This window comes from Lissotriton helveticus, chromosome 3_1, assembly GCF_964261635.1.
Source record: "Lissotriton helveticus chromosome 3_1, aLisHel1.1, whole genome shotgun sequence".
In the NCBI taxonomy this organism is placed as follows: domain Eukaryota; kingdom Metazoa; phylum Chordata; class Amphibia; order Caudata; family Salamandridae; genus Lissotriton; species Lissotriton helveticus.
The window spans coordinates 1,211,352,810-1,211,377,984 of NC_136061.1; positions in this window are offsets into that span (position 1 = coordinate 1,211,352,810).

A 25,175-nucleotide genomic window follows, 5' to 3' on the forward strand; every position below is an offset into this window, starting at 1 on the left:
GCATAGACTTGTTCCTATTTGTCCGGAAACTAAAGCTCTGGAAGTACTTTAAACAAAAGGCACTCAGAGAAGGTACTTTAATTTCACCGAGGGTGAACGGTACAGCCCAACCAGACCCAACTGAGATGAGTATCAGTGACCTTGAGAGCTTGGCTGTACTGGAGGACCTGCTAGAAGAAAGTGGTTCCCAGAATGTCTTACAGATAGATGTAGTTGGGAGAGGCACATCTATAGGCATAACCCAAATAGGTGAACAAAGTACTTTCAAACCGACCTCTCGTTTTCTCCCTCAAACACCAACTGATGCAGTGGATGTTTTCTCGGCAGCAGTCAGTCACGACTTACAAAATGTATCTAAATTTGAGGAAGAGCAGAAGGGGAACATCAAGTGGAATCTCTCATTCCAACAGAGAGAAGCCATCTCTAACCTTGAACAAGATGATTCAATAGTGATAAAGCCTTCGGATAAAGGCTGAAACGTGGTTATCCAGAGTCGTGAGAACTATTGTAAGGAAGCCCTACGTCAACTTCAGGACCGCAATAATTATGTGCCAGCAACTGAAAAAGAATATCTGGAAAGTATCCGGAGCTATCATTCCCTTATTGAAAACTGGTATGGGAAGGGAATACTCGGAAGGGAGGAGTACCTTTGCTTGCAGAATAAACAGCCGAGACTGCCTAGTTTTTACCACCTCCCAAAAATACATAAGGATGCCACACAACCACCAGGGAGACCAATTGTGTCATCCATTGGAGGATTGACCGAGAACATGTCAAAATTTATTGACTCTTTCTTGGCCCCATGGGTAGCTCAATTGAGCTCGTACACAAAAGACACTAAGGACTTCCTTAGACAGATACAAGATGTGGAGTGGGAGGATGATTTGGTGATGATAACAATGGACATTTCTAGTCTCTATACGAGCATCAGTCACCATGATGGTATTGCAGCTGTTAGGACCTTCCTGAACCTACCACCTGCCCGCTACTTGGAGCACAGCAGAATGATCTTGGACTTCATGTCTTTCTGCTTGACTAATAACATCTTTGTTTTTCAGAACCAACGATGTAGACAAGTTAGGGGGACTGCGATGGGCACCTGCTTCGCCCCCAGCTACGCAAATTTATTCGTGGGCTGGTGGGAGATGCAGGTAGCCTGGGCAGATGACAAAACTGATTGGGTCGATAGGATAATATGCTGGAGAAGGTATATCGACGACCCTTTTCTTATTTGAAGAGGGCCAGAATCTTCAGCAATGGAATATATAAGGGTCCTCAATCAGAACAATTTGAACCTGCAATTTACGTACCACATGAGCAAGACTGAAGTTAGTTTTTTGGACTTACGAGTCTTTGTTGATTCTGGCGCTATCCAAACTGCCCTCTTTAGAAAAGAGAAGGCAGGAAATTCTGTCCTCCATGGGCGGAGCAGCCATCCAGCCTCCCTAGTCAAAAGTATCCCCTACGGGGAACTGTTGAGGATAAAGCGCAACAGTTCTCTGGAGAAAGACTTCACGGAGGCCGCATGCAGAAGCACGAAACGCTTCAAAGCACGCGGTTATTCGGGAAGTACACTCCAACAAGCTGAAGAAAAGGTGAAAGCTATTGATAGGAAAACCCTGTTGCCTGACAAGAGGACTGTAACAACTAAAGGTGGAAGTGGCATTATCAGATTGATAACGAACTATTCGGTGGCAGCGAATAGAGTTCGAGCCATTTTGTCCAAGAACTGGGGAATTCTTAAATCTGATCCCGTAATAGGAAAAGATTTACAAAAACACCCCATGATAACTTTCAGAAGAATAGGATCGTTGAAAGATAGGCTGGTCTCAAGCCACCTGTCAAGAGAAAAGCCAAAAGGAGATCTCCATGCCATGCATGGGTCATACCCATGTGGGAAATGCAAGGCATGTAGCAATAGCCAGAGGGTATTATCCTATCATGTGCCACACAAAGATTCTAAGATCAAGATTGGCAAGTTTATTACTTGCTCAACCACATTTGTGGTTTACTGTCTAACGTGCCCCTGCGGACTTCGGTACGTGGGGAGCACCACTAAGGCAGTGAAGTTACGGGTACTAGAGCACCAACGGGCCATTGTGAACAAGGATGAGAGCTATCCGATGGCCCGACATTTTGCCTCTCATCACAATAGTGACAGGACCCTACTAAGTTTCTTTAGCTTGGATTGTGTCCCGCAAGACATAAGGGGTGGGGATTTGAAACGGAAGCTTAGGCGGTTGGAGTCAAGATACATTGTAGATCTCCAAACTAAGTCACCGGGAGGTCTCAATGCAGGGGAGGAACTTCTATCACATCTTTAAGTAACAGTAATTGACAGCATATGGGCTAAAAAGTGTCAGTGCCTGAGAATGTATTGTTTTTATGAATAGTTAAGAAATTTTTGATGGTGGCTGGGTTTTGACCTTTATGATGAACTGAAGACATGAAGTTAATTTGACATTGTGGTGTATGGGCTATGGAGGTATATCATTCACAGTACACTTAGTGGGCCATTCAGGCCGTAATCATCAAAATATTCAACATAGGTCCAAATGAGTATAATTAGCCTTTGTAAACCCTTTACCAACAGAAATATAGAAAATCAGTGCAATGCGGGACTGGTCGACTCTAGGAGAATTGGTTTTTGAAAATTAATAACCACGATGAATTAGCCCATTCAGGGCAAAATTGTAAATATCGTGTATATAGTATGTAAATATCTGACTAATTAATTTTCGCTAGTCTGTTTAATGTTTATCATGTGTTGACCAGTTTGAACATTGTTTTGGGATTTAATTTCACTATTATGAATTTGAGTATTTCACCATTCAAAGATGGCGCTCATGAATTGAAGAAAACTGTCCATTGTTTGTTTCAATGGTAATGCCTTATTTCAACTTCTGCCTTGCCGCCGCCAGCTGACACTGACAAAGGCAAGTGCTGAAACGCGTCTGTTGGATTATATTTGTGCGCAATAAACTTATAATTAAGTTTAGCCTGCTGCGAGTGCTGTTTCCTGTTGGTTTCTTTGGAACTGCGGAGCTCTGAATATATATATATATATATATATATATATATATATATATATATATATATATATATATTACCTACTGGCGGTCGCCAGTAGGTATATATAGTTAGGATTTTTTCTCTATGGGTTTTATGAAAATTCTATGTCTAATAACTTTGGCGTTTGTGGACGGAATTGGCTGGAATTTTCAGGAAAATGGCACATTTTGTTTCTGAGCAGCCCCTGAAAATTTTTATATATATATATATATATATATATATATATATATATATATATATATATATATATATATATACATATATCAATGCTCGAAGGTGTCCACCTTTGAGTAGCACGCGAACAGCAGCTTGGTTTATGTATAGGTGAGGACGGGGATCCACTCGTAGACGCCGCTCCGTACGGGATCTGCCCGACGCGTTTCGAAGCTCCATTTGCTTCTCTTCTGGGGCTTTAACGGAAGCGGTGTGCGCAACCGCCAACCCACTTCCCCATTTTATATATAACACACCCACCGATGGGAGGCTCAAATGAGACTGTGCATTCTGGGAAGTGTGGTCCGGGAAGCACACAATCAAGTCCTGTATGGACTCCACAAGTGGGCCCGTCCTCGATTCCAAGTACGACTGCTGCTTCACTTTAGTGACCCCCAGGGTGCCGGGGTGGTGCATACTCCGCGGCTGGATGGCCGCGTATAAATCAATGCTCGAAGGTGTCCACCTTTGAGTAGCACGCGAACAGCAGCTTGGTTTATTTTTAGGTGAGGACGGGGATCCACTCGTAGACGCCGCTCCGTACGGGATCTGCCCGACGCGTTTCGAAGCTCCATTTGCTTCTCTTCTGGGGCTTTAACGGAAGCGGTGGGCGCAACCGCCAACCCACTTCCCCATTTTACATATATATATATATATATATATATATATATATATATATTCCCACGTTATAGTTAGTTGGCCTCACTATAACTTGCACGTCTGCAATGCACTGCTGATGACGTCACATATTACATCACTCATGACAGTGTTTTTAAAAAAAAAATTGATTGGTTAACTGGCTTATTAAGTGTATCTTAGTGAATACATATATTAGCGAGTAATGTTTAAATATTTAAATATATGCATGAGTGATGTAATATGTGACGTCATCAGCAGTGCATTGCAGACGTGCAAGTTATAGTGAGTCCAACTAACTATAACGTGGGAATTTCAATGGTTTTATGCGAGTAAAAGTTCCAGCTAACTATAACTGGTGTGAAACCAATTGTTTTTTCAGTGAATTTCAAAGGTTTTTTGAGTGCTAATTCCTAACTATAACTGGTGTGTAACCAATGGTTTTTCCAGTGAATATATATATATATAAAATTTCTATGGCAAAATGAAACCCCTCATTTTGTTCCTTTTCAAATTAAATGTATTAAGTGTTACCACTTTATTCCAATCAAGATGACTTCAGGTGTGCCATACTTTTGTCATAAGTAAGACTGTTGGCGTTCTAGTTGTTCTTTAGAACACTCTGGGACATTCTGTCATTGGGCTATAGTTGGGCTACATCTGGCTGATATTTGGGCTACATTTGGGCTCTTTTGTCTCTGGTGGCCATCTTGGGAGACTGCATATCAGAATTTTTTTAATGAAATATAAGAGGATTTGAGAAGTCACTCAAAAGGTGCCCTAATTTTTCTTTCTTCAGCACTAATCATAATTTCTATGGCAAAATGAACCCCCTCATTTTGTTCCTTTGCAAATTAAATGTTTTAAGTGTTAACACTTTATTCCAATCAAGATGACTTCAGGTGTGCCATACTTTTGTCATAAGTAAGACTGTTAGCGCTCTAGTTGTTCTTTAGAACACTCTGGGACATTCTGTCATTGGGCTATAGTTGGGCTACATTTGTTTTTTTTGTCTCTGGTGGCCATCTTTGGGCTACATTGGGCTACATTGGGCTACATTGGGATACATTGGGCTACATTTGGGCTCTAACATATATATAGCCCAATGTAGCCCAATATATATTTTTTCAAAGTTAATTTTCGTAAAAAACCACTGGAGCATATATCTTGAGACATAGCAAAGGCACATCGGGGTACCAGTCCCTACACTTTTGCCAAGTTTGGTGGAAATCCATTCAGCCGTTCGGGCCAAAAGTGAGTCCAACAGCCCTATGGAAATTAACCTGGGGAAAACACGTTTTGGGACCCCCTTTTATCTGGGCCCCCGCTTGACGGATCCCCCCGAAACTTTCAGGGAAGGAGCGGAGCGCAGCGAGGCAAAGTTAAGGAAAATTACAGGCAAATCCCTCTTTCGGCGCCAAAGTTATTCCCAATAGAATGTTGCGGATTTCCTATGGAAAACGATCCTAACTATAACTACCTACTGGCCACCGCCAGAAGGTAATATATATATATATATATATATATATATATATATATATATATATATATATATATATATATATATATATATATATATATATATATATGTTTGTATATATGTTTGTATATATGTATATATATATTTATATATGTATATATATATTTTTATATATATATATATATATCACTGAAAAAAACATAGGTTTCAGGAGTTATATAGTTAGGTATTAGTTTTTAAAAAACCTTTGAAATTCACTCAAAAAACTATAAGTTTTAGTGGTGTTATAGTTAGCTGGACATTTTACTCATACAAAACCAATGAAATTGCTCCTATATAGTTAGTTGTACTAACTATATTTTGCGCACCCGCAATCCACTGCTGATGATGTCACATATTAGATAATTCATGACATGGTCAGTGACATCACTGATGACATCTCAAATGCCATCACTGATGACATCACTGATGGCATCATCCAGTGAATGTGGTTTGCTTTGTTATTTAAATATGCATTATATATATATATATAGCAATTTACATTGAAGAATAAGTGGATATATATAAATAAATATTTGGATGGAGGATTTAGTAGCAGTGTAATTGACTGTTTACTTGACCAATTTATAATGTCTCACTAAATATAGCGGATAGTGACTAAACTGTGTGAATATCTGTATCACTTTGTCAGTTGTTGTGTAAACTGATTCTACAGTTGGTTACTAGCTATGTGAAAGTCTATATTAGTTATTGATTAGTTAACTGAGTATTTGTATGGGAGTGTGAAAGTGTGCGTGGTTCGGTGGGAGGTGTGTGACTGTCCAAAGATGTGTGAATAGTTGATTTAGTAGATATATGAAGTTAAAACTACATGTTCTAACAGTTTGGGTGAGGGAATCTCTTTATGGGTGTGGTGATGAGCAAATATATTTCTCAAAGGTACAGGTCCAACAAACTAGAAAAATAAAAGGCAGTGTATGTGTCAGTTGTTGTATATAAATAAGTATACATAAGATACAAAGATTGTGTGAGTGACTGTATGGATGACTGTATACTTGTAATAATGATTTTATAATTCACTAAGTATGACTTACTATCTAAATGAATAGAAGAAGTGGTGTTTGTATAAGTGTTTTGCTAAGTAAATATGTAAGTATGAGCCATTGTTTGCATAAGTGAGTAGGATGACTTCATATGTGAATAGGATGCGTGCTGTTGTTTAATGTCGATATAGATGTATAAGTATTTTTGATAGTGTTCTATTGTTCATTGACAGCATGTATGAGTGAATCCATAGGTAAGTGATTAGATGTGTGTATACATCTATGAATCACTGAGTGGATTTTTAGATACTTGTATTGCTGTGACAATGGATTTAAATATGATACTCTGTATTTTACAAACAGTGATGAAAAATTGTAATAGTGTATGAAAAGGTGTATGTGATTGTCACGTGGATGATGTCATCAGTGATGTCATCAGTGATGTCATTTGAGATGTCATCAGTGATGTCACTGACCATGTCATGAATGATCTAATATGTGACATCATCAGCAGTGGATTGCGGGTGCGCGAAATATAGTTAGTACAACTAACTATATAGGAGCAATTTCATTGGTTTTGTACGAGTAAAATGTCCAGCTAACTATAACACCACTAAAACTTATAGTTTTTTTGAGTGAATTTCAAAGGTTTTTTAAAAACTAATTCCTAACTATATAACTCCTGAAACCTATGGTTTTTTCAGTGAATTTCAAAGGTTTTTTTAAATGCTAATTCCTAACTATATAAGGCCTGAAACCTATGGTTTTTTCAGTGAATTTCAAAGTTTTTTTAAATGCTGATTCCTAACTATATAAGGCCTGAAACCTATGGTTTTTTCAGTGAATTTCAAAGGTTTTTTAAATGCTAATTCCTAACTACAACTGGTGTGTAACCTATGGTTTTTTCAGTGAATATATATATATATAAAATTTCTATGGCAAAATGAAATCCCTCATTTTGTTCCTTTTCAAATTAAATGTATTAAGTGTTACCACTTTATTCCAATCAAGATGACTTCAGGTATGCCATACATTTGTCATAAGTAAGACTGTTAGCGTTCTAGTTGTTCTTTAGAACACTCTGGGACATTCTGTCATTGGGCTATAGTTGGGCTACATCTGGCTGATATTTGGGCTACATTTGGGCTCTTTTGTCTCTGGTGGCCATCTTGGGAGACTGCATATCAGAATTTTTTTAATAAAATATATGAGGATTTGAGAAGTCACTCAAAATGTGCCCTAATTTTTCTTTCTTCAGCACTAATCATAATTTCTATGGCAAAATGAACCCCCTCATTTTGTTCCTTTGCAAATTAAATGTTTTAAGTGTTAACACTTTATTCCAATCAAGATGACTTCAGGTGTGCCATACTTTTGTCATAAGTAAGACTGTTAGTGCTCTAGTTGTTCTTTAGAACACTCTGGGACATTCTGTCATTGGGCTATAGTTGGGCTACATCTGGCTGATATTTGGGCTACATTTGTTTTTTTTGTCTCTGGTGGCCATCTTTGGGCTACATTGGGCTACATTGGGCTACATTGGGCTACATTGGGATACATTTGGGCTCTAACATATATATAGCCCAATGTAGCCCAATATATATTTTTTCAAAGTTAATTTTCGTAAAAACCACTGGAGCACATATCTTGAGACATAGCAAAGGCACATCGGGCTACCAGTCCCTACAATTTTGCCAAGGTTGGTGGAAAACCATTCAGCCGTTCGGGCTAAAAGGGAGTCCAACCGCCCTAAGGAAATTAACAATGGGGAAAACATGTTTTGGGACCCCCTTTTATCTCGGCCCCCGCTTAACGAATCCCCCCCAAACTTTCAGGGAAGAAGCGAAGCCCCGCGAGGCAAAGTTAAGGAACATTTCAGGAAGATTCCTCAACCGGCGCCAAAGATATTCCCAATAGAATGTTGCGATTTCCCAATGGAAAACAATCCTAACTATATATACCTACTGGCTATTGCCAGTAGGTAATAACATTTCTATGGCAAAATGAAACCCCTCATTTTGTTCCTTTTCAAATTAAATGTATTAAGTGTTACCACTTTATTCCAATCAAGATGACTTCAGGTGTGCCATACTTTTGTCATAAGTAAGACTGTTAGCGTTCTAGTTGTTCTTTAGAACACTCTGGGACATTCTGTCATTGGGCTATAGTTGGGCTACATCTGGCTGATATTTGGGCTACATTTGGTCTCGTTTGTCTCTGGTGGCCATCTTGGGAGACTGCATATCAGAATTATTTTAATGAAATATAAGAGGATTTGAGAAGTCACTCAAAATGTGCCCTAATTTTTCTTTCTTCAGCACTAATCATAATTTCTATGGCAAAATGAACCCCCTCATTTTGTTCCTTTGCAAACTAAATGTTTTAAGTGTTAACACTTTATTCCAATCAAGATGACTTCAGGTGTGCCATACTTTTGTCATAAGTAAGACTGTTAGCGCTCTAGTTGCTCTTTAGAACACTCTGGGACATTCTGTCATTGGGCTATAGTTGGGCTACATCTGGCTGATATTTGGGCTACATTTGTTTTTTTTTGTCTCTGGTGGCCATCTTTGGGCTACATTGGGCTACATTGGGCTACATTGGGCTATATTGGGCTACATTTGGGCTCTAACATATATATAGCCGAATGTAGCCCAATATATATTTTTTCAAAGTTACTTTTTGTAAAAACCACTGGAGCACATATCATGAGACATAGCAAAGGCACATCGGGCTACCAGACCCTACAATTTTGCCAAGTTTGGTGGAAAACCATTCAGCCGTTCGGGCTAAAAGTGAGTCCAACCGCCCTATGGAAATTGACATGGGGAAAACACGTTTTGGGACCCCCCTTTTATCTCGGCCCCCGCTTGACGAATCCCCCCCAAACTTTCAGGGAAGGAGCGGAGCGCCGGGAGGCAAAGTTAAAGAAAATTTCAGGAAGATTCCTCAACCGGCCCCAAAGTTATTCTCAATAGAATGTTGCGATTTCCCTATGGAAAACAATCCTAATTATATATACCTACTGGCTATCGCCAGTAGGTAATATATATATATATATATATATATATATATATATATATATATATATATGACCAAACAATCCAGCTTCCACAGACACCTCCATGGACGAAGGCACGGACACGAGGTAGTAAAGATGAGGCAAATATTTATTCCTCAGGTCCACCCTCAACCCCTGATATATATATATATATATGTTTGTGTGTGTTTAATTTCTGTTGTGCAGTCTTTGGTGGTTGAAGATTCCTGTGACATAAAATCATAAAATAGACAGCAACCTAGCCATGGTCTTAGGCAGTTCTGTGGTCTAGAATAGAAGCAGCAGCTAAGCCATTAACAATTTTCATCATTTAGCAAAAGCATCAGTACAAAGTTGTAGTTCCAAGTGCTGACATAATTGATGCTGTAATTAAGTCTACAAAAGACACACAATTGATGACGGAATACAGAACAAATCAAAACCTTCACCCGCAGTCAAGAGATCTGGGTTAAATCCATCATTCTTTTGCTCACCATGCCACCCCAGTTTAGACCTGGTCATATGCAAATCAGACTTCATCCTGTGCCTCATGGGAATAGTCCAGCCCGAACTGTCAAGCCAGGTCCTCCTTGGACCGGAAGCAAGCATCCTAGGACCGGTTTCGGGGGTTTCTTCTTTCATCAGCCAGGATAGCTTGAATCCAGTGGCACACTGAGCCCGGGACCCACATCTGGGCATACCTGGCGCACTTAGGGTGAGAAAGCAAAAGACACACAATTGATGGATGGAATGCAGAATTGAGTCTGCAGCTGCCATGGGAGTGAGCAGGGCAAAACCAACGGGGATGATGGACGGAGTGTTGAGCATTGCAAGCACTCACCCCTAGTGAACTAATCTGGGTTTAATCCACCATCATTCTTGAGCTCACTCTGCCACCCCAGTTCAGACATGGCCGTATGCAAATCAGGGCTCAACAAATCCACTCGACCGCTCACATTTGTGAGGTAAATTTTGTGAGGTCGAGCTATTTTTAGGTCCTACTCGCCCTTTCTGGCAAGTAGGAAAATATACTAACTTTAGTCCTCGTCTTTGAATTCGGAGCAAATGTGACAAGATAAGATTTAAAGGCCTTTTTATTGCTCACAAAGCAAATGAGCAAAAAAAATGCCTTTAAATCTTGTTATCTTGTCACATTTGCTCCACTTTCAGAGACGGAGGTCAAGTAGGTTATTGTTAGGTCGAGGAGATTTTTCAAGGTACTAGACCTGCAGGACTAGTACTATTTTTCAGATTTGTCGAGCCCTGCAAATCAGTCCGACCCTGTGCCCCATGGGAACAGTCCAGCCCGAACTGCCAAGCCATGTCTTCCCTGGACCGGAAACAAGCATTCTGGGACCGGTTTCTGGCTAATCAGCCGTCATCAGCCAGGTTAGCTTGAATCCAGTGGCAAAGTGAGCAAGGGACCCACGTCTGGGCATACCCTGCCAACTTAGGGAGAACAAAACAAACCCAAAGGGGATGATGGACGGAGTGTTGAACATAGCAAGCACTCACCCCCAGTCAACTGATCTGGGTTTAATCCATCATCCTTCTTTAGCTCACTCTGCCATCCCAGTTCAGACATGGTCATATGCAGATCAGTCTGACCCTGGGCCTCATGGGAACAGTCCAGCCTGAACTGCCAAGCCATGTCTTCCCTGTACCGGAAACAAGCATCTTGGGACCGATTTCTGGCTAATCAGCCATCATCAGCCAGGCTAGCCTGAATCCAGTGGCAAACTGAGCAAGGGACCCACGTCTGAGCTTACTCTGCCAACTTAGGGCAAACAAAGCAAAACCAAAGGGGATGATGGTCGGAGTACTGAACATTGCAAGCACTCACCCTCAGTCAACTGATCTGGGTTTAATCCATCATCATTCTTGAGTCACTCTGCCTCCCCAGCTCAGACATGGCTATATGCAAATCAGTCTGACCCTGTGCCTCATGGGAACAGTCCAGCCCGAACTGCCAAGCCATGTCTTCCCTGTACCGGAAGCCAGCATCCTGGGACCCGTTTCTGGCTAATCAGCCTTCATCAGCCAGGCTAGCTTGAATCTAGAGGCAAAGTGAGCAAGGGACCCACGTCTGGGCATACCCTGCCAACTTAGGGCAAACAAAGCAAAACCAAAGGGGATGATGGACGGAGTGATGACTATTGCAAGCACTCACCCCCAGTCAACTGATCTGGGTTTAATCCATCATCGTTCTTGAGCTCACTCTGCCACCCCAGTTCAGACATGGCCATATGCAAATCAGTCTGACCCTGTGCCTCATGGGAACAGTCCGGCCCGAACTGCCAAGCCATGTCTTCCCTGGACCGGAAACAAGCATCCTGGGACCGGTTTCTGTCTAATCAGCCATCGACAGCCAGGCTAGCTTGAATCCAGTGGCAAAGTGAGCAAGGGACCCACGCCTGGGCATACCCTGCCAACTTAGGGCGAACAAAGCAAAACCAAAGGGGTTGATGGATGGATTGCTGAACATTGCAAGCACTTACCCCCAGTCAACTGATCTGGGGTTAATCCATCATCATTCTTAAGCTCACTCTGCCACTCCAGTTCAGACATCGCCATATGCAAGTCAGTCTGACCCTGTGCCTCATGGGAACAGTCGAGCCCGAACTGCCAAGCCATGTCTTCCCTGGACCAGAAAAGAGCATCCTGGGACCGGTTTCTGTCTAATCATCCATCGTCAGCCAGGCTAGCTTGAATCCAGTGGCAAAGTGAGCAAGGGACCCACGCCTGGGCATACCCTGCCAACTTAGGGCGAACAAAGCAAAACCAAAGGGGTTGATGGATGGATTGCTGAACATTGCAAGCACTTACCCCCAGTCAACTGATCTCGGGTTAATCCATCATCATTCTTAAGCTCACTCTGCCACTCCAGTTCAGACATCGCCATATGCAAATCAGTCTGACCCTGTGCCTCATGGGAACAGTCGAGCCCGAACTGCCAAGCCATGTCTTCCCTGGACCGGAAACAAGCATCCTGGGACAGGTTTCTGGCTAATCAGCCTTCATCAGCCAGGCTAGCTTGAATCTAGAGGCAAAGTGAGCAAGGGACCCACGTCTGGGCATACCCTGCCAACTTAGGGCAAACAAAGTAAAACCAAAGGGGTTGATGGATGGATTGCTAAACATTGCAAGCACTCACCCCCAGTCAACTGATCTGGGTTTAATCCATCATCGTTCTTGAGCTCACTCTGCCACCCCAGTTCAGACATGGCCATATGCAAATCAGTCTGACCCTGTGCCTCATGGGAACAGTCGAGCCCGAACTGCCAAGCCATGTATTCCCTGGACCGGAAACAAGCATCCTGGGACCGGTTTCTGTCTAATCAGCCATCGTCAGCCAGGCTAGCTTGAATCCAATGGAAAAGTGAGCAAGGGACCCACGCCTGGGCACACCCTGCCAACTTAGGGCGAACAATGCAAAACCAAAGTCAGTGAGCAGGAGCATTTCATGAGGAGGAATGGCTGTAAAAGAAGAGCAATGTAGTGGAAGAGGAGTGTGTGTGACATGTTAGCAATTATGGGCCTCATTATGATGTCGGTCGGAAAGGTTCTGAACGGCAGTCGGAATTTCCTAACCTGTGTCGTAAACTATGTTTCTGACCGACTGAAACATTTCTGAACAATTACGATGGAAGGCAACCTTTCGGTCATTCCAAATCAGTTCCAACTGGCATTCGGAGACTCTGAGTCAGTCGGAGTCGAATCGTACAGTTCAACGGACCACATTTCTGACCGAAGTATCACGATGTTGGATTCGGACAGCCTTTCTAAATCGGTCTGTCCCACACAGAACGGCTGTTGGAAACTGAGTTTGGTGGCCTGTAGCTGGCCCCTCTTCACCCTGAGGCCTCCGGTTGGGGTTGTGGGGGTTCCCAAAAGATCCACCTTTAGTACTATGCACAGTGTGGCAGGCCCCATAGGGTGCATTGTAATGAGGCCCTAAATGTAAGTAGCAGTGAGGATAATAAAGGAGGTAGGGCCCACAAGTTCACCTAATGGAGCCAGCAGCTAAGCTAAAATTACAACTTTTTGAAATATGAAATGTAGGGGGCGAGATCAGAGTGGGTTAAAGTCTTCTGGGAAGTATGGGGGTCAGGGTGTAAACAGAACACATACTCGTCTTAAAATGACAAACATCTCAAGACCTGGCAAAGTGGAAAATCTTCACACTAAGGGGCTTCACTTGAGCATGATTCATGCAAATACACTGAGGAGTCCTGTGATAAGGCTTTCACAGGGGAGGACATAAAGCTATAAATGCTGGCACTGGTGCCATCTACCTCAGAGAGTGGATGCATGCATTAGTAACAGAATATACAACATCATAGACTAACAGATAAAACTGAATACGATGGGCATGAGAGTGAAGGTAGGAAGGCATCATGGCGAATAGCAATCAGGAGATGGGTTGGACATCCTCTCAATGAACGAGAGTTTACGTGCTCACATAAGATACTCTATCTAGCTCAACAGAAAAGTCATCAGTCTCAATGAGAAGATTCACAAGGCAAGGCCGCAGACAGATGCAGTTAAGACTTAAACTTTGCCTGGTGGTTAGTGGCAAGGCAATGAACATTGGGTCAATGGACAAATGTAGGGTCTGAAGGAGAACATAAATGAACAGTGGACAATTATGCACGATGTAGCAAATTGGCACTGATACTGAGATAGAGATCAAGCCTGTGGATGGACCCTCTGTTCAGTTGTATTTTGTGTAACCCTGGGCGTAGTGGGGCGTAGTGGGGCTCCGCGGAGCTACGCGGAGAGGGCGAGAAGCTACGCCCACTCCCGCACTCCGCGTAGCCCCACTACGCACCTCCCTCCCGCTCTCCCCTACATACATTATTTAAGGAATTACAGTGATTAAAACAATATTAAAGCACTTACCTTGTCCGGGGCTCGTCCGGGGCTCCCTCTTTGAATAGCGTCCTTTAATATTGTTTTAATCACTGTAATAGCTTAAATAATGTATCTAGGCGAGGGCGGGAGGGAGGCGGGTGGCGGCCGACTCGGCTACGCCCACGGAGTGGGCGTAGTGTTGCCGGCTACGCTGTCTACGCAAAATGCGTAGAAGGCAACACTACGCCTACTCCGTGGGCGTAGCCGAATCGGGCGCCCACCCTTAATTTTGTGCCTATATATCTTTGAGAAAGGTCTCAAGGAGAACAAAAGAGAGGACGGGGACTCAGCAAAAAAAGCGACTCAAAGAAGAGCCACCAAAGGCAAAACTGAACCAAAAGCAGGACATGAAATGCCCGAATGGCGTCCCACGGAGCCCAGAGAGTGGAAACGGCCAAGCCCAAAAGGAAACGAACATGAAAAAAATCCAGAAAAACAAGCAGGGTCCAAAGAACCCAATGGCAGCTCGTGACACCACACCAAGAGGAAAAGTCACCCCAATGCGAAGCGCAGGACGCAAGAGTAGAAGGCTTCCGAGATTGATGAATGATGCCAGCAACCGCAAAGAACAACCTGCACACATCATTGATCCCCTCCCAAGAGCCATGCCCATAGACCCAGGGACCGGAACACAGGCAGAGGTAGAAGAGGACTATGTAGAGAAAGGACGTAGCAAACTCTATGGATATATGTTGACCCTCAACATTTAATATATACTATACAGCATCAAATAAATATATACTGAAACAGTAATATATCAAAATTATTTAATCATTTTATTTCTTTTTATGGTATATTTTCTTATTTTCCTCTTTTTGATTATGTATCTTCAATTAAAAACAGTTGTAAATCATGTAAATAACATTCAAATTCCATACATTAGACATGTTTCAAATGGAACAGTGCAAAAATAATATGTATAAAGAAGAAACTAGACAAAAAAAGTGATATACGATATAACCAGTCGTTGGAAATTTGGATGAAGGCAATGCGGTTTGAATGGAACTACGCGCGTTTCGGACAAAAGGCCTTCGTCAGGTGACCGTCATTCGTACGTTACATATATACAGAAAAATAAAGACCTAAACAAACAAACAAAAAGATAAAAATAAATATAAGTGAAATGCACATACATTATACTCTACTACAATGATTTATAATCTGAGCTGTACAATAATTCAAGGGTCTATAATTTTTCATTTAAAAATGCATATGTATACAATATTCATGTCTTAGTGTAACCACTTATTATCCTAAGTACTATATCTTCTATTCATAACAAAGAAACGATACGTTTCTACTTCAGTTTATATCTACATAGCTTTAATTATCAAAAATCTGATATAAATTGTATTTATCAATGAGACACATTATCTCACAAGGTTTGTTTCATTACAAGGTTTCCTCATTTCCAAGTATTGTGTATCTTCACATTAAGGAGCTCATTTACTAACAGTTCCAATACAAAGAGACAATTTTGAAAGAAAAGACAAAAGGTGGATAGCTTTAGATATAGATACAGCATAGATTATGTCTACAGATGGTCATTGATGCTAAGAAAAAAGGGGGGGGGGGTTTAGGGGTGCAACCACTATTACTTACATGAAAAGAGGGATTGTATGCAAATACACGGAATATCTGGTCCCTATGGAGCTGCTTTGCTTTAATGGCGTCAACTTTATAACATACTGAAAAACAGGCACATGATCTTATTAACTCACTAGTTATTAATGATATGATGCTATGCAAAGTAATACCTAATATATAAATATACCTGGTAAATCTAAGATGCTGCCCTAAGGAGCAGGTAATTTCATATGTAGCTCGGGGGTTTAAATGAAGTTATATCCATATATTTTCATGAAGAATTCTTCCTAGTTGCATGACTCTATATAGGCGGGAACAAGAGGGATAGCGTTTATGCATAGCAATGCCTTTGCTTATATTAGTTAAGACATGTTAGACATTAATGCATGGCAATAATATGCTATTAAATTCTATACGGTCATGTACATATAGTTGTTTGTGAAGAAAACGTACGATAAAGATGTATTTTAATCTATCATTGGCGCGGCTGTAACAATACAGTAATATAACTGAGGTGTTTCCAAAAACTTTATAGAACTCCTACCTCGAATATCTGCTGGATTTTATTTTTGTCCTTCAATGCATGTGATCTTTTTCTTGCTGATTTATAATAGCACCGCAAGGTACGGACATCTATTTCCTTATTATGTATCTAGTCTAAAAGGACAACAAACACTATTATAGTAGACCGACTTGTGGTTAATAGTTTACCTATGCAGTTGCCCCTTAACATAATTACCTTAAAATAGTTCTGTAGATAGAGGCGCCATAAGGATGATCATATAGGTCAAGCAACCTACAACATAAGTTAGAGGCATAGAAAACATTAGTAGTGTTTATCCTTGCTTCCAAACCACGATACTATCAACGCGCAAATATTATACTGGACCTGAAAACATACCTTCATTCGAAAGATGAAGCGTTTTAAAAAGGGGGTCTGCTGGTTGTTACCTCCGATGGTAGCAATCGAAGCCGATTGTTTCCGTTCTAGCTATAAATAGGTCAGCACGCCCTTGTAAACTACTTTTTGATGCCTTACAGCTGATGTTAATTAACTTGGCGCGTCTAAATGACGTATATTTACCAAGACGGGTATGATCATCTCCGGACTCGTAGATGTATGATAGATATAAATGACGGACTAACTTGTAGTCCTAATTCAAGATGTTTACACTTCACACATAGAGGAAGAAAGACTTCCAAACATGAATAGTGATATGTTCAAAGGCTAAAGGAATATTGGAACGGGATTATTTATGCAACATTTGCATTTATATAAGATGTAATTAACGAACTGAAAAATCCTCTTTTTTTTCCCCAGTGTTCCTTTTTCACACATGAAGGAAAAATGACTTCCGCAGATAGATAGTATCTTACGCAATGGCTAAGAGGATTTATGGACGGGACTGTTTCTGCAGTACTACGAGGATACACAAATCCTAGAGATAGTAGACATGCTCATGACTGATTCAAGATATGCTCCATAATACAGTAAATAGTGTCGATCACTGCCAGTATGCCACAAAAGTGGCAACCAATAGATAAGAATTATTTTAAATCACATTAGTGACAATAGTTTATTATGAAGACATGTCTATACCTAGAAATGTAACCAGATAATATGGTTATATAATTGCTTGCTGCCATGGAATATCAGAATTAAGGCCCGATCTCACAGTATCAAGAGTGAATATCCAAAAAACTTCGCGTTTGCAACAAATTTTGTCTGTATTAGTACCAGATTTGGACACAATTTTTTCTAAAACTACCCACTTTATTTCTTCAGGTTTATGATCATAATCAAGATAATGTGACACTAAAGGGGCATTCACCTTTCGCGTACGAATAGCTGATTTATGTTCAGTAACTCTAGTACACACGGAACGTGAGGATTCACCAACATATCCCTTATTGCATGGACAAATTAGCAAATAAATAATATTCGTGGTTTTACAATTTGTCATATGCAACAAGGGGATAGTTGTGTTGTTAAAAATGAATTCTTTAGTCTCAATTACTTGTGGACAAATTTTACAGGTTCCACATCTATGGTTTCCTGTCACTGGAGCCCCAGTGATAATGCTTCTTTGACGTATTGCCTTCATTGTTGACATCCTAGATCTGACAACTATATCCTTTATATTTTTATTTTTTTTGTAGGCAAAAAGAGGTTTGTTAATAATTTCATTGCCAGTTTTATTAACATTAAGGATATGCCAGTTTGAATATAAAATATGGCGGATCTGATTGTTCAACAAAGAATGCCTCGTTACAAATACCATACTCGCATCCCGTTTGTCATTTGTGCCTATGAGGAGATGCTGGCGATCATAGTATCTGGCTCGCTTATATGATTCGCGTATCAATCTGTGTGGATAACCACGTTCTTGAAATTTCTCCTTCATTACAATAGCCTTCTCATCATAATCAATCAATCTGGTACAATTCCTCCTCAGTCTGAGGAATTGACTGAAGGGAATGCTGTCTTTTTGTGACGAGGGATGGAAGCTACTGTAATGAAGGAGTGTATTGCGGGCAGTAGGTTTGGTGAAAAGATCCATGATTAATTTTCCCTCAAGATGTTTGATGTTTAAGTCTAAGAATTCAATTTCTGAATTACTTATTTTTTCTGTAAATTTTAAATTGGGATCACAAGCATTAAGCCATAATATGAAATCTTGTAAAACATCTTCGTTATCATCCCAAATAAAGATGATGTCATCGATGAATCGTGACCAATAAAAGATTGATTCAAAAAAAGGTGCCACTTTGTTGAAAATAAATTTCTCCTCAAATAGAGCCACATAAATATTTGCAATTGTTGGTGCGCACGAAGCGCCCATACTGACTCCTCTAGTTTGTTTATAGAGTTGTCCTGCAAATTCGAAGATGTTATTTTCCAAAATAATTTGAAGACAATCCAAGATGAATGGCATATTACAGTCGATATTAAAGGACTCAATGAACCATTTAGTGGCTTCCATGGCTCCTTGGCAGGGAATGTTAGAATACAGGCTCTCTACGTCCAATGTCACCATCCATTGTCTGTGGGCATTGAACGTGGTGCCTTCAAATTGGGTAATTACGTGTCTGGTATCCTTGATGTGTCCCAAGATCTTTTCTATGTGCGGACGCAAAATTGCGTCAACATATTTCGAGATAGGTTCTGTCACACTTCCAATGGTGGTAACTATTGGACGAAGGGGCGGATCCTGTTCGTTCTTGTGAACTTTGGGGATACCGTATATGCTGGCCATTTTTGGGTTTTCTATTTTCATGTATTCATATTCTTTCTGACAGATATTCCCATTGCCTAAGGCTTTTGTAATTAATCTGGTGATTTTATTTTTGATGGTACTAGTGGGGTCCCTAGCGATTTTAGTATAAAATTTGGTGTCACTGAGCATAAGTTGCATTTTGTCAATATAGTTGTTAGTATCTAAAATGGCTATTCCGCCCCCCTTATCACAACTCTTCACAGTTATTTGGGTCGATTCCTTCAGTTTCAATAAAGCATTGTGTTCGTCGATGGAAATATTGTAAGGAGTATGTGGTATATATTTGGTAATATTTTGTAATTTGGAGGTGACGATCTTTTCAAAGATTCCTATTTCAGGATCTACTTGATCAAGAGTTGGAGTGAAAATGGATTTCAGTGACAAACCAGATTTATTTAGTTCACGTGACTCACATTCCCTAATCGAAAAGAAACTTTTTAATCGTATTTTTCGAAAAAAGCTCACCATATCATTAAAGAGCTCAAACTTATTCAACCCAGAGTGGGGAACAAATGAGAGACCTTTGGAGAGCACTGCAAGAGTAGCCGAGTTGGTATCATGGCTACTTAAGTTGAAAATAGGGATTGTATTTACTGTCTCCAGTACCTTGCATTTCTGGTTTCCAGATACCTGTCCGTATTCTGTGGATGGTCCTGGAAGTGGGGTTGATATTGACCCTGAGGCTGGTATGATTGGTTCGGTGGATATTGTTCTTGAGCCTGATATTGTTGGTTGTGTTGGTATTGCTGTTGTGGCCGGTATTGGGATCGATAATTCGTTCTCCAATTTCCTCTCGGCTGGCGTCTTCCTAAAAAAGGTCTATAATCTTGATTAGCTCTAAAACGATTGCCTCTTGGTTGGAAAGGTGACATACTGGAATTGCTCCCTGAATCTGAGGAATTGGAAAAAGTGGAAAAGTTTTTTGATCTAGGATCCGGATGTGTCATATATTCTTGATCACTATCACCTATTTGGGCATAAAAGTTGTCTGCCAAGTATGGATACACCTTTTCCATACTGAAAAAGCGTAGATCTTTTTGTAGTTTATCCATTTTTCGCTTGAATAGATAGTCACTATACGAATTAAGGTCCATCTCAACGTCTTCTAACTTTTTTTTGATGTCTATTATTACCGTAGAGTTTTTGATCTTATCCTCAAGTTCTGTAATTTCTTTAGCTAGTTCATCTAGAACCTCTTTTACAGTTTCCACTATGAGCATCATGTGGTCTCTAGAGCAGAGGTAGAAGAGGACTCAATAGAGGATAAGGTATGAACGGTAACGGCCAGGCCGGAGACACAGCCAAGGCCAGCAAAAGGGGATACCAAGGGCGACGTATCCAACCCGGAGCAATCAGAAGGACAAACGACTCCACCCTCTTGAACATCTGCAAGACCCCGGAAGCAGGGGAATAGGGGGAAAGGCATACAATAGATCCACCGGCCAAAGGAACGACAGAACATCCACCCTCCAGGCAACCCGGTAAGGTATAATCGTGCAAAAACAGCGGATCTTGGCATTGTACCGGTAAGCAAACAGGGCCACAACCGGAGAACTAAACATCCTCCGTAACCTCCCTAACAGTAATCGTGGGAGGGACAAAGACCCCATGGAAGGAAATACCTGGCTCAGAGAATCCGCCAAAGCGTCCACCGGACCCGGCAGGGAAACCGCAGATAGGGACGCCAGGAGCAACTCCGCCCAACAACATTATTATTATTATTATTAAGCGTTCTTATATAGCGCTCGATTACCCATAGGCATCTCGGCGCTTGCCTTGGGAACCCATCCTGGCTTTTCCCTGTGAGATACCCGTACTGGGCATCCCCAAGGTGAAAGCCAGGCATCCCGCCGCGGGGGGCTGTAGTGGAGATTAAGCAAGCTAATGCCCAGAGCTGCAGAGTGTGAACCCGTGACTCGAGTAGGCACCGAAACAAGAATTATCGAGTCCGTGGATATTTGGGCTCAAGACCCTGCCGCGTCGGGAATTGAACCCTGGTCCCGGGTCTGACCTCTGCTTCAGGGTCTGCCTCCTCTAACCAGTGAGCCACACTTCTCCACAACAAAACCGATGACCGAGGCAACTGAGGGAATGAACCCAGCACCCCCCTTGACGGTCGACATAGGACAACACCACCGGAATGTCAGTTCGGACCCGCACATGGTGAACCAGAAGAAGATCCGATAAGGCCAACAGACCCAAAAGGACGGCTATAGGTCCATGTAGTCGGAGAACAAGACAAAACAGACCGAGGCCAAACTCTCTGAGTCCAACCACCAATCCAGGACCACTCTAACATCCGCGGACACATAACCATGGAACAGGGGACCCAATGCAACAAAATGAGGGACACCACCGGATACATGTGAAGGCGAGCCCACGGTACGGCCAACAAGGATGCAGATATCAGTCCCTGAACCCGTAACAACAAGCCCACAGGAGAAGAAGGCCCCGATAACACGGTCTGCACAGCAGACAACAGTGACAGAAACCGAGCAGGGGGCAGGAACACCATACCCAACGGAGTCAAGAACAGAGCCCCAACGAAAATCAAGTCCCGCGCCGGAACCAGGGAGGACCGCGGAACATACACCATGAAGCCGTGATGCGTCAGGACAAGGCACACCCTCCAGACATGCAATTCCGCCCCGAAGAGAAAGAAGCAGATATCCAAATAACGTCCAGAAAAGGAAAAACACCAACGCCTTCCCCATGGGATGTCCAAGAAGAGGAGCCAGAACCTCAGCAAAAATCCAGGGCGAAGAGCAGAGTCCAAAAGGCAAAACCTGGAACAGATAGCGATGACCCAGGACGCAGAAACAGAGAAACCTCAGAGAATCCGGGTGAACCGGCAAATGCAGAAAGCATCATTGAAGCCCATGAAGGCCAGAAATTCCCCTGGAGAACAGAAACCCCCAGTGCGACGTGACACCAGGAAGAGGAAGGAACAAACCCCCAACCCCAACTGATCCACGGATACGGGAATCAAGGCAGACCACAGAACAAGGGACCCGACACCCTCTAAAATAGCCACCCGCCTCAGAGCGTCCCACGGACAAGGAGCGGACCAGAAAACTGTTAGGGGGAGTCAGGGTAAATCCAAGACGCACACCTCCGGACACCACCTGTAGCACCCATTGAGCAGACACAGTCACGCGCCAAGAGACCATGAAGCAAGCGAGGCGACCCCCAATCGGACCCACACCAGTAGCGAACAATCCAGGATTACGAAGCGGGAGCGGAGGAGGCAGAAGCACCGGAGAACCCGGAACAGACAAAGGAAGGATCACCCCGGCCACGCTCCCTCCCACGAAAGGGCAGACCAGCACGGCCCCCACGAGAATGACCAAAAAACCCTCAGGTCACCAAAGGCTCGGAACCGACCATCACGGTCAGGAGTAAGGAGCATGTGATCTTCCGCCGACAACAGCACCACTTCCCCCAAAGGGGACCCAAACAACCAGACCCCAGAAGACGGGATCACCAGTAGGAGACCCCTCTGCGCCCCATCAGTCCCCCAGGAGCGGAGCCACAAAAGACATCTCGCATCAATCGAAGACCCAGCCGCAGAGGGCGCCGCCCCCAACGAACCCAAAAGGGACATCAGAAAGCAGACGAGCCTGCTGTGCCATCCTCGACAAAGCAGCAGATACATTCACCCCACGGGCCAACAATCCAGCCAAAGACTGAAAACACTAAAGCAAGGAGTGGAATGCGGAAGAGGAACAGGCAGCAGCCCAGACAGAAAATAAGCAACCAAAAAAGTGCGCTTAACCGCACCATCCACCATACGATCCACAGAATCCGCAGGAGAGGAATCCCCAGAAACAACAGCCCCTCAAGCGGACAAACTGGCCATCAAGGAATCAACCCCAACCGAGGACGGAATTCAACAGCAAAGGCCAGCAGAGGACAGCGTTCACATAAAAAACGCGGTAAAGAGCCGATACACATCATACCATTCAATATCCAAGTCCCCTTAAAACAGAAGAAAGGATAGGCAAAGAATCAGGCTCAGGACGCCGATACTGTGAAAAACAGACCATCCACCAGAGGTATAAAAGAAGGAAACACCAAGTAATCGCGAATGTGACCCAGCATTTCCTACAAGTCGGCACCTGGCTTAAAGCGACCCCGGACAAAAAGTCCTCCATAGTGCCCGAACCAGCATCAGCAGCGTCATTAATCCTCGCTTATCAGCAGGAGGAACAGCCACCTGACCCTGCAATGCCGCAGCCATAGCAGAATTAATCATCTGCTGGAATAAAGCCATAGAAGGAATAGTCACCCATGAATGAGAAGCCACATTCAAAGAACCAGGAGCAGGGAAACCAGAAGAACCACGCTCCAATAAAGCCACACATGAGTGAAACGAGTGGAAAACAACTCAGGCAATGAGCACGATGACATGCCCGGTATAAAAAGGACCAGAGGTTGCTAGGCAATCCAATAAACCACCCCTCGTCTGACTCGAAATCACAGAAAATCACTATGAAAGTCGCGCGCACGCGCAAAGACAGTCACAGACCGTCGCGTGTGGCAGGATCAACGGAGACCCGAAGGCGCCCACACCGCATGCATAGAATCGGCAGGACACAAAAAATGTGACCGGGAGCCTCCGGACCCCACAACAAATGCACCCGTACGCGGCAGCAGGCAAGAAAAGATACCGGGAGCCTCCGGCCCCCACAGCAAGCTTACCAGGGTAGAAAAGCAGAATCCCGACAAAGGGAAATGAAATGCGACCGGGAGCCTCCGGCTCCCAGAGCAAGTGTACCCGGCTGCGCTACTTCCGCACAGCAGGACGCGCGGCCGCAAACAATCATAAAACAACCGGCATAGCAGGACACCAGGCACCCTGTACAACGAGGTACTAAACGACCCCAGCCAAAAGGAAACGCCACGAAAGTCCGCTAAAGCAGGACAAGAGGCGTTGAGGCAGAAGAAGGGGGAAAACAACATTTAAACCTAGAAAAACATGAAAACAGTAACAAAAACTAGAAGTAACTACTTCCCCCAAACTAGATACCCAAGGAATCAAGTGGACCGCTCAAGCAGGACCCCAGCCCCACTCACCTGACCAGCAGGGAACACAGCACTTGGAGAAGTGCAGAAAAAAAGAACAGGTCGATTGGCTGTTTCTGTATCCCTTTATAGGATTGGCTGGAGCCACTGGGGGCCATCTTGGAGGAGGGAGAGGGAGACTAGAGCGCTGTTTTTTTATGCTTGGAGTTCTGTGTGGAGCCAGAGGCTCATGTGTAATTACTGTGGCGAGGAAGACAGGACGAGGAGGTAATGCTTGTGCGTAGTTGCTTACAAATGTTTTGGGCATATAGATACATTTGTATTAGATACCCATGTTAACGCGGGGTTTCTGGTCACTAGTTATCTTACCAGATCCCTAATCATGTCGACTGAATCGTTGGTACCTGTCATTGAGTAAAAGACAATCTACTAGGTTAGTCAATTAGGAACTTAGACCACTCTAAAGAACCACTTACCACTGGGAAAGGTTAAAAAGTTTTAATTCAAAGCCAAAAGTATCTGGAGATACAAACATCTCAGAATAAGATTCAAAAGGTATACAGGTATTAGTACAAAAAGATACTCTCTGAATATCCTTAAACGACAAAAGGAAATTATCAAAACTACTTCAAAGAGCATGAGCGTTGCAAGAATCGCTGTGAGTTGCAACCTGAGAGTCATTTACAGAAAGGAAAAAAATGCAAGTTAGTCTGTCCCTACACTAGACTAAGTGACATCCCTACTTAACAAGATCTTTACCTAAAAAGGTGTCAGCCGTGGTGCCTTCCTAAGAAGATCACGCACTTCTCTTAGTCTCTTCTGTAAATCGGTCTCTTGTGATCAGCCTATCTGCCTACCCAACCGCTTTCTTAGGCTCCCAAAATCAT